Here is an 11,840-nt window from a genome sequence, read left to right on the forward strand (position 1 = left end):
CATATCGATCGTGGACGTATTCCGGAGACTTTGGGAGGTCTCGGATGTGGTTTTGCCTCGATTGGCACCACTTTGGGGATTTTAGTTCAAAACAAGGGTTTCGGACTTAAATCGTTTGTGAATTGTTACTAAGTGGAAACCGTATGTGATTAGGTACTTGACGAAGTATTTTGGACGGTTGTTTTGTGAATTGGCTGCTTTGTTCTTGGTTGAAGATGCAGCGGGAGTTTCGAGGTGAGTAATCTCACAAGGTTCATTTACGAACGAAATACCTTTATTTTGAGAGTTATTTAGTAACTGCAAACTGTAGTTGGTATTAGTAGGCATTCCTGAGCGGATGACTATGTATATATATATATTTACGTGAAATATATATGTTTTGGTGGTTTCTGGATTGTGGAAAACAATATGCATGAATGATGCGTTTTATTGTTTTGGATTGTGGTTTTTGGAAAACAAATGATTTAGAATTGTTGATTTGATTTGTTTTGAAAAGCGTTGAGATTTGTGTATGAAAACAATATGCATGAAATGATGCTTTTTATTGTTTTGTGGCTTTTCGGAAAACAATGATTATGGACTCCAAGCGTTGAGATTTGTGTAATGATTTTGAGTCCAGCGCGACTACATAATGACACTATGCCAAAACCATTATCAGACAACAGATGGAAACCGTTGTGGGATATGGAGCTGCTATATATGTACCTGGAGCTGCTAACTTTGAACTGGTGAACATGGGCACCAATTTTTCTGAAGTCTACACTTGGTTGCACTTTGTGCAATGAAAACAAAAAAGGGAAAACCTCATGAACAACAAAATCGAAGTATCCAAAAGCAAAGCATCAGCACAAAACAAAGCAACCCAATCCAAAAGATATAAAGACAGATTGAAAAAGAAAAATCTTGGGGCCTCACAGAGCTCTGGTGATATAATTGAGAAGCTTCTCAGAATCATAGAAGAACAGAGACACCGCTTCCACAACAAAATCTGGGTTGCTCTCATCTTAAAGCTGTTAAAGCTGCAAAACTTGGCATTCAAAAGCCCCTTCTCTCCCAAAAACCCACCAGGAAACAAAAATGACCAAATAAAATCAAGAACACAACAAAAATCAAAACAAACCCATCTGAAAATTATTCATAAATCTCAACATTAATTTTCTGTTCCTTACCTCCAGAATTGACAGAAGCTTGCAGCTTCAACATACTCTTGTATCTGCAAAGATCCAAGCACAACTTGATAAGCGAAATAACTAGGACTCAGCATCCAAACCAATTGGAACTGACATAATGAAATCGAACCAACAGCAAGGCAGCAAGAGCAATTAGAACATTCAATCATTTAATCAAGAGTAAAGCAGCAACTTACCCGAGCTTGAAAATTTCTGAATCGAACTAAGTCTCCAAGAGCAAGATCAGTTGACCACGAGCCCAATACTTCAACTGAAAACCAAGAAATTAATGAAAGAGTGAGACACAGATCGATTGTAAACCCAGAACAGATCGATTGAAAACAGGGAACCCAAAAATTCAATTCAACCCAAAAATTCATGAGAGACAGAGAGAGTAAGTCAAGGAGAGAGGTCGTGCGGCTGTGCCGGAGTCCGCAGAGAGAGAGAGAGCCGGCCTTCATGTTTTTGGTTTAACCCAGAACCCATCTTCGATTTGGTTTAACCCAGAAAACCAAAAGAACTCATCTTCGATTTGGGTAGATTGGGTTTAAGTTTCAAGAGACAAGAGTTATAAAAATAAAAATAAAAGACTGAGACGCCCAGCACCGCCTAGGTGACCGACTTTCTGCTCGGAAGAGAAGGAGGCGGTGGTGACCGTGGAAAGAGAGCGGGAGAGGAAGGAGGAAAGGTATAGGGTTTCGGGGAAGAGCTAGTTTGCTATGTATTGTTGAAGATGAAGTGAACGAGATAAAAGTGGGAAATCTGACTTAATTAAGTGCCCGCGTATGTGAAAATTTTCAACTTAGTGTTTTCCGCTTTTTTTTTATGACTTAATTCATACAACGCATGTATGAAGTTAAGTTGTCTGATCATGTACATGTTAAATTTGAGTTAAGGGAGCAAGGAGGGAAAATAAGCCAACACAAATAAGCCATTCTGTTGTAGGAGCTTAAATAGTGTACCAGCATTTCACTCAAATATTGGTCTTTTTGGGGCTACTCACTCACATTTTGGGGTACATGTGATTTTCTTCCAAACTTGCACAACGGAAACAAAAAAATGCGTTGTATGTTATTTTGCAACTTACTCTCATACAACATATACAACAATACTGTTGTGCAAGGTGAGTCAAAATTTCGACCCAAATTTGAGCAAGGTGAGGGGGAATTTTTTTTTTACATTCAGACAACAGACAAATCCTTAAAACTGTTGTACAATAATCTTGGACCCAAAAAAATTGATGTACGACCTCCTTATACAACGCCAATCTCATTAAACCTGTTGTGTGAAGTAGTTTCAGTGATCACACAACGGAAATTTTTTTTTCGTTGTCTAAAAAGTGTAGTGTGATGTAGTTTTTGGCATAGTGTGATTTGCTCCAAGGGACTGTGCGGCCCGAGGAACGAAGGTCTATGACCTTGGACAGAATATCAAGTAATCACGTCTTTGGCCGGACAAGTGGTTACGTTTCAGTTAGAGCTCTAGTCTGTCTGCCATATAGGTAATTCATGGGGTAACGGGAATTGGTTATTGATAACTCATGACATTACTTGTTTTTAGGGAACAAGGTGTGAGTTGCTTCCTTATTAACGATTTGGTACGATATGGTACGATTTGGTACGATTGATAGAAATCAATGTGTGAGTTGCTTTCTATGTTATATTGATAGAATTAATGTGTGAGTTGTCCTCCTTATTTCGTGCTTTAGGAGAATAAAATGTGATTGGTTTCTCAATTGAAACGTGCGGGGTTCATCCCGTGATTTTGGTGTGAGTTGTTTTGAGTTACTCATACGGGCTTGCAAAAGCTTATCGGGTTCGTTGTGTGATAACCCGGTGCACCATTCAAACGGTGTAGGGGTTAATCCTGCATGTCAAGATAATCGTGGCTGAAGTTGGGGTTGCATACTTGCAGCTAAACAGTAGGAAGCCAATTTTGTGACTTTACCGTTATTTGGACTTCCGTTGTAGTAAGCTCTGAGGGGCATTTACGTTTTACTTTGTTGTTGACAATTTAATTCGTAAGCTTATGTATATATATGACTCTGAGAAGCGGGTCAATATTGACATAATGGGTTCAGGGCATCAATATGTGGGTAGTTTAAGGGAAAAAGTTTCCAGGTTTTTGATATTGATGACTGAACGATCACACATGTATAATTATGGGATTATATATCGATTTTTATTTATGTTAAAAATCAGGGGCGTGACACAGGGTAAGTGGGAATAAAATTCTGTTGCTGGGGTAAGTGAGATAGTTTTTGTTCATTTTGGTGCTTTGGGTCAAGGACCCAATAAATTAAGTGCATTGGATACTTCTCCTAAGAAGTTTCAAGTTAGCTTGCAAGATCATTACCCTTCAAGGAACATGATGCGTATGGTGAAGCTTAATCTTTGATTTTTCTTATAATTTCTTGAGAAATTTTCTTATAATTTCCTATGTTGTTTTTTTTTTTTTTTTTTAGCTATTTGTCATTCTGTTTTCGTAGGAGGGTTTTGGTTTTCATATATGTCGAACCCATCATTTTTGTTATTCTTTTGTTTTTATTTTTATTTTTCTTAATAAATTACTTGTTTTGTCCAGTTTCATAAAATAAAAATAAAATAAAAAAATAGTCACAATCACACTCTAGATTCTACTCTTGTGTTTATTGGATTTTTATATTCACAACAAAAGAAGCCTATAAAATGTTGCAATGTATGCACTTTTATTGTTTATTGGTACATGATTATATACCATTTATAAATCCTGAGTATGATGACTTATTTATCACATTACATAACAAAGAGCGTAAAAGAGAGAGAGGTTAATTATTGAAGGGTTGCAACCATTAGAGCAACTTCAACAGTTTCCCCATATTTTGATTTTTTTTCTATTTTAGGGAAAAATTAGCCTATTTTGCTCCAACAGATCCCCTATAACTATCCCCATTTTAGGGATAGTCAGGAAAGAGAAAATCAAATCTCCAAGGGTGTGTCCTGTAACGTTTTATGAAACTATTTTTATAATACTGGATTGTAGAATGAAAACGGGGAATTAAACTGTAAGTTTTTAAGATGTAAATACATGTTCGGTACAAGTATTTCAAAACTTGAAATATTAAAAACATATCTATCATTTAAAAAAAAAAAAAACATATCTATAGCACCTAGCTAATTAGATCTGACACGTGAAAGAGGGATTTTCTAAATCCTTCATTCTTCTCTACTGTATGATTCTGCAAGTTTCAATAGATTGAAAAAGACGGGGAAGAAGAAAGTTCAAACAACAGATAAAGTAGATGAGATCATGAGAAGAGAGGATAAGTCTCAATGGAAATTGTGGGAAAGAAAGAGAGAAAGATCAAAAGAGAGGAGAAGAGTTTGTGGATCTATGTGCTTAAAAGTAAAAAAAAAAAAGATATCACTTTCTCTAATTGAAGGACAGGTTGTTTTCAGGAAACAGTGAAAACGTCAAAAAGTCATTTCCCATATTTATTCATAGTTCTTGAATTGTTTCCTAAAATTCGTTTTCCTTGTTTTTCAAATTTAATGCACCGAACGCAAATTACATAAGTTTTTGAATTCGTAAAACAAAAAACAGTATCGCAAAATGATACCGAACGGGCCCTAAATTTACAACAATCTCTAAAATTTAAGGAAGAATTATGAAGATTTTAGAGATTGCTATCAAACAAGGAATCTGTTGGAGTTGGGGAAGAAAAAGACGCTAAAACTTTGACTTTTGCTTCCCTATAATACAGAAATTATAGGGAAGTTGTTGGAGTTGCTCTTAAGCCCCATCAATGAAAGACGCATTAAGGAAAGGAGAAGCCTGAGTACAGTGTGACTGAGCTTGTGAACGAAAGGCCTACGCTTGCTCATATTAGCTCCTGGACCCGAGCAGTTGTATTGTCCATAGAACATAGTCCTGCCATGCATGCGCATACTAATTAGTACTTCAATTAGTTAGGTTAAACATATTCAAATGTTTACTTACCCTTCGTTTTCGATTTCTGCACGCCAACCTTCAGGAGTGATAATGTCACTCATTTTGGTGTAGGCAAAAACCACTCGTGCAAAACGCCTCCAATCTCGACCTAACAAGACTCTTCCAGTCCCTCCAATGGTGCAATTCACAACGGCAGAGCCACTATTCTCAACCTTAAGGGTAATATTTCTGGATTTAGCTTCTCTAAAGTGAGGAGAGTGTGAATTTACTTCAATTTCATAAAATCTGGACTCTCTGTCTAATCTAAGGGTCCTGGCTATTGACACATCACTCCTTTATAATTTTTTATTTTTCATCTAAACCCCAGTTAACTTATCGTTAACTGTAGAAAAAAAAATTAGGGATTTCTTGTCATCAGTGTTCTTGACGCAGAGGTTCTTTTTGTCTACTTGCTATTTTGTATTTCTCTTTGCTTCTATGGCTGAGCACTAACCATGCAAAGACTTCTTGTATGTGTTAATCAATAAATTCATCCTAATGAATTAATCCTATAGAATTATTTTTAGATTCAATATGTTAAGAGACCAAAGGAAAACCCAGAAAAAGCTACATCCCCAAAGTCTGGGTCTTTGATTAATTCTCTACCTCAATCAATGATTAATTATTTCTTTCATTTAGTCCCTTAGAGCATCTTTAGCAATGCTAGCCATTTTGAGTCAAATTTTAGCTAAAATAGCTAAAAAGTTATTTTAGCTAGCCACTTTAGAATTACGTTTGCATCAATGCTCTCTATTTTAGCTAGTTTTGAATTTATATTATTTTTTAAATGAATATTAAATAGTTTAAATGTATTTATAAATTACATAAAATAACTTAAAATGAATGTTTTAAATTATAGAGAGCCTCATGCCGCTCTCTATATTTAGGAGCGAGATAGCTAAAAATTATAATAGAGAGCCACTTAGGAGTCTGGTGCAGCTGCTAAAATATATAAAAAGCTAAATATACTCTCCAAAATAGCTAAGGAGCCACAATAGAGAGTCTTCTAAGAACATCTTTAGCAATGCTAGCCATTTTTGAGTCAAATTTTAGCCAAAATTTTTGGCTAGCCACTTTAGAAATACATCTGTATCAGTGCTCTCTATTTTAGCTAATTTTGAGTTTATATTATTTTTTAAATGAAGATTAAATAGTTTAAATGTATTTATAAATTACATAAAATAATCTAAAAGGAATGTTTTAAATTATAGAGAATCTCATCTCGCTCTCTATATTTAGGAGCGAAATAGCTAAAAGTTATAATGGAGAGCCACTTAGGAGTCTGGTGCAGCTGCTAAAATATATAACAAGCTAAACATGCTCTCCAAAATAGCTAAGGAGCTAAAATAGAGAGTCTGCTAAAAATGCTCTAAAGATGCTCTTACTTTGGCTTTAATTTTAAAAAAAATCTGGAAACCAAGCACTAATTTTGACTAGATCGATCAATCGGCTGCAAAATACAATTCTCAGTTTTGAATCCAAATAAGCCTAGCTAGTAAAATCGGTAATTCCTAACCATTTCCAAGCACTTTCGTCAATCTGATCTGCAAAAGACTCTCACTTGACGGAGGTCAATGTCACATCGCCACAACTACAAAAAGTCTTTCCATGGTTAGGGTGCATCCATCGAAGTAAAGAGAAATACAAAAGCAAGTAGAAAGTAGGAATTTGACGCAGAGGACTGAGGAGAAACATTGACGATGAGAAATCCCAATTTTATTTTTCTAAAGTTAAAACCATGTTTTTTTTTTTTTTTTAGACTAAGAGTTAACGACAAGTTAACTGGGGTTTAGACGAAAAATTAAAAATTAGTGAAAGATTGATGTGTCAATAGTCAGGACCCTTAGATTAGAAGGAGAGTTCAGATTTTATGAAATTGAAGTAAATTCACACCATCCTCACTTTAGAGGAGCCAGATCCATTATTTCTGCCATTAGCTGTAATAACCGCATCTGATCCCGTGGCTGCTACGGAAATCAGCTGGCAAGTCTGTGTCAAACAGTTCATCATTTATGCACTGATTAATCTGTAAGTGTTAATTTACAAACATTATAGGCATCATAAGGTAAATATAGCCTACATTGCTTTCATTACTTTGGGTTGCCCAAAGTTATTGGTTTAGCTACGGTACGTTTAGGGTTTTAGGCTAGGGGAATGCTTAGACAGCCCAACTATGTGGATCGCATGGCATTTGCATCAGTACTTTGTGTGGTACTAGAAGAGAATTCAGTCCAGACGTACTGATTACCTCATAGAAAGACTGTCCATTGCCATAGATGAAATCAACGGTGCCCTAGTTATAACAATCCCTAAAGTAATGTCAACTATTTTCATCATCGAGGGTGTCTTGGTATCCATAGAATCCACAACCCCAAAATGCAGCTTTATCTCCCGATACTCTACGCGCTACAGCTTGAGCTTCTTCAACACGGTCAGCACCAGCTTTGGGAGGTGGAGCCGTATTCTTGTTTTATACACACAATAGTTATATATGTCAGCTATACATATGTAATACATATATATATATATATAGGCGTTTCTGTTGCGGACGTCCCTCCTCCGACGTCAAGAAGGTGGCGACGGCTGTGCTGCAGTTGCCGGACGACCCCCTGGACATTCCGGACGGCGTCACCATCCAGGCAAAGGCTCAGCTGATTGGATTCTCAACGATTCGCGGCGAGCTCGCCGGAAACTATGGAAGCTCATCGAGCTCCACTTCGAACCCTTCGTCGACGAGTCCAGCCGCTTCTGAACTGCTCCACATCGTGGCCTGGTTCCATCCGGCAACAGAAACGCCGCCGTCGAAGCTTGATCGAACCCGGAGGAAGGATGTCCGCACTTTTTCTGGGTTGCGGATGTCCTCTTCAGAACCTTCCCCTAATATGTGTGTGTGTGTGTGTATATATATATATATATATTCAAGTAAGTAAAATTGTACACCTTACATGATTTAAAAATGTTACTTACTCACCTTGAAGCTTATGTTCTTAGAAATGAAGCTGGCACCAGCAACATGAACAGAGGCATTAAGTTGTGTGTTGTTTGATGACTTGTGCGTGTCATTCCAAGAAATTCCAGTCCATAAATACCCTTCTCCTTGAAATGTTATATTTGGTTTGCTAATTGGAACCACCACTTTCTCATTATTCATAATTCATACGCGCGCGCGCACACACACACACAAAATAAATACAAAATTTTGATAAATTGAGGAAGAGCTGGGAAAAACGATTGCAATATAATCAACGTCTTACTTGTAAATTCCTCTTTTAATCAATATTACTATCCTTTTTTGGCTATGTTCTGGAACTGCATCAACAGCTGCTTGCACCTTTGTGAAATTACAATGCCTATTTTGATCGACGCTAAGATAGGAGGTTGTGTTTGTGTCTGAGGGAGGAATTCGAGGGGGAAAAACATCATCTTCCTGTTTATGATTCGCAGCATTTGGGATGCTGAGAGCAGAAACAATGGGTGATACTAAAGAGGTGGTGAGACACAGATGGTGCACAAAGTACTTGGAAGATGATCTTCTACTTTTCTTTTCCTTGAACTTTCTTTCTATTTTCACAAACTTTCTTCTTCTTCTTTTTTTTTTCTTTTTTTTTTTAAACACACACACACACCCCCACACTTATTCTTTTGTAACCTCACACTTTTGACCTTTTTTTTTTCTTTTGAAGCACTCAAACATAAAGTCATTCTCTCGAATCGCTTCACCAACTACCATGGAAGGGTAAGATAAAAGTGTTTAGGCTAGGTAGGGATTTGTGGTGCGAATGAACAAAAAAAACTAAATATGTACATAGGCTCAAAGTGACAATCTAGTGATAAATATTTTTGGGCACATGCTTCTTTGGCCATGGTGGTATTAAGCCTAATTGCCTCAATCCTTTCTATCCCATCGCAAGCTAAAAGTAGCCTCGAGAGGTCTCAAGCAAGTTCTAGATACGCAATGTCATGAAATTGTACACACATGAAGAAAAAGTGAATGAACAATGCATACACTATAGATATAGGCACAAAAGCTCACAAATAAGGGCATGCAGGTTAATTGAATAATCTATATGCTTTTCTAACTATGATGAATGAACCTAACCATAGGCTATGTGCACACATATAGTCAAGCATAGATCACATATGCACTCAATTACAAAACAAATTCAAAGTCCTAGATCATGCTCAATCTATCCACAATCACAACAAGTTAAGTCCATGGCTCGTCATTGGGGTTGGAAAAATGCATTAACCACTAAAATATAATTACATAAAGCTAATCTAATTAATATTTTTTTTTTTTAGTGACGAAAATAGGGCACCCGAGCCCTCACCCCCACACTTAAAACCAACATTGTCCTCAATGTTGTAAAGTGAGCTCGAAAGCTAAATCCGTGTCGGAGTTAGGCATGAGAGTGAAGTCCGAGAAAAAGCACAAAAATTAACTATGAAAATAAAAATCTAAATGCGGAGTAAAGTTACGGAAAACCCCCTTTGTCGACCCTCCATTGCTCACGACCCTTGGAGAAGACTAATATGAGACACCAACCTCAAGGCACAAGGCCTTGACTTCCTTTACGTATGCTCCATAATAGCTCTAGGTGCTCATAAAAAGATCAACTCCATTGAGAAATGTGTAGTGTCTAAGAGCAATGCATCACAAATAGCTCATCAAGGAATAAGGACAAGGGTCCTCCATTACGCTCGTGATCTTAATCCCATCAACTCACAACCCAAAATCATCTTCAATGACCTCCACACAAGAATTGTAGCTCAAAATATCTCCTTATTCTCCACACTTCAACCACCTCCCAACCTCCCAAAAAGATGGCTAAACAGCCTTATTGATGCAAAATAAACTAGGAAATTTCAAAAACACCTAGGGTTGCCTCCCTAGAAGCGCTTGTTTTTAAAGACGGCCCCAAGCCGGTCTATGAAACTTGGTTTCTTCAAGGTGGCTCCTTCTTTCCACCTCCACCCACACAAGCTTTAGTAGAACTAGAACCTCCACAAGATGATGCAAGAAACTTGATATTCACCGGAGTGTTCCACTCAAGATACCCTTTCTTCTTCTTCTTTTTCAACCCACAAATCTCCCCTATTGTCTTGATTTGATTCTTTTGCTCCTCACTTAATGGGGGATCCGCGTTCACATTTAGCTCATCAAGAGTAGAAATTGCAAACACTTGGCAAGGAGAGGAAGAACTAGATACCAATGACTCTTGGTTGTGGTGTGGGACTTGGTTCAATGGGCCAAAAATTCTATCTCTCTTTGCTTCATTGCCCTTGACCAAGTTAATAGAAAGCACACTTTTTACCACCTCCGGAGGGTAAATGGGTTCAATCCTCTTGAGTAATACTTTTTCGCCCAATACCTTCATTTTGATAGTGCCCTTTTGAACATTAATTTTTATCCCCGCGGTCGCCATGAAAGGTCTACCAAGAATGATAGGTATGTCCTTGTCACAATGAGGCTCATCATCCATATCTAATACCACCAAATCCGCCGGTAAAAGTATGCTAAAAGTGACCCAAAATGCCAATTACCTCGGTTAGGTCCAACGCCTAATCCCCGAGGTACGATAATCAAGGTTCAAATACTTTCCCTTACTTGGCAACGATTCGTACGCTTGTGAGAGTTTATGAGTCAAGTCAATGGCGCCGTTGCCGGGGATTAGGGTCTTCGGATCTTAATCCCTTGGTAATTGGCATTTTGGGTCACTTTTAGCATACTTTTATTTTTATTTTTACTTATATATCTAGTTTCTTTATTTATTTTTCATTTTGATTTGGTTAGTCTAGTCAAATTTAGTACTACTTGTGTTTAATTCTCTCTTCACCCCTCTAATTACTTGTCAATTTTTCGTGAGTTGAATTGGTGCTTATCTTGCTTATATTTTGATTATTGAGATACTCGATTTCTTATTGATCCTTCGTAGGTATATGAGCGACACTCTACTACCTATCAATTTGAGAAGTGGTTGTGTTTTGCAAAGACTACCTAGAGGAAGACCAACAAGGAGAGTTAGGAGACCAAGACATCGCTCACAAGCACCTTCTAGGTCTCCTATTCGAGTAGTAGATATGGGTGACGAGCGTCGAATACCACAAGATGAGGAGGAGCTTCCCTTGAGCCATTATTCATGTCCTAGCATTGTAAATGCTCCATCTTGCATTGTGCTTCCTCCGACAAATGCCAATTTTGAGATCAAGCCTAACATGTTGTCTATTCTCCCTACTTTCCATGGCATAGCTAGTGAGAGGCCCTATGATCATATAATTGAGTTTGATGCCATATGTTCCACTATGCACTTGGGAGGCTTAACTTTGGAAGGTTTGAAGCTTCGATTATTCCCATTCTCTTTGAAAGATCAAGCACGCACATGGTTTCATAAGCTCAAGCCAAGATCTATTCTCTCTTAGGCCGATATGCAAAGAGTCTTCTTGAATGCTTATTATCCACATCATCAGACTACTTATATGAGAGATAGCTTGACCAAGTTCTCGATGGTGAGTTTCGGTTAGTGATAAGATGTCTAGATGCGAAAAGAACTGCAAAAAGAAAAACAAAACATGTTAAACATTTGGTTTTCAGACTCATCGTATTGTGATTCTAGGGAGATGGGAAGGAAAGCTTGCTGGAGAATACTGAGATTTTCGGATTGATCAAATTATAATTAAGATCACATATTGTAGGTACAATTC

The 11,840-nt window shown here is 37.5% G+C and overlaps 1 pseudogene; it reads right to left on the minus strand.

Moving 5' to 3' along the window:
- Positions 1-4,940: 4,940 nt before the first annotated feature.
- On the minus strand, positions 4,941-10,621 carry LOC133731752 (probable pectinesterase 8; annotated as a pseudogene).
- Positions 10,622-11,840: the final 1,219 nt, after the last annotated feature.

This window comes from Rosa rugosa, chromosome 1 (assembly GCF_958449725.1).
Source record: "Rosa rugosa chromosome 1, drRosRugo1.1, whole genome shotgun sequence".
Classification (NCBI taxonomy): Eukaryota; Viridiplantae; Streptophyta; class Magnoliopsida; order Rosales; family Rosaceae; genus Rosa; species Rosa rugosa.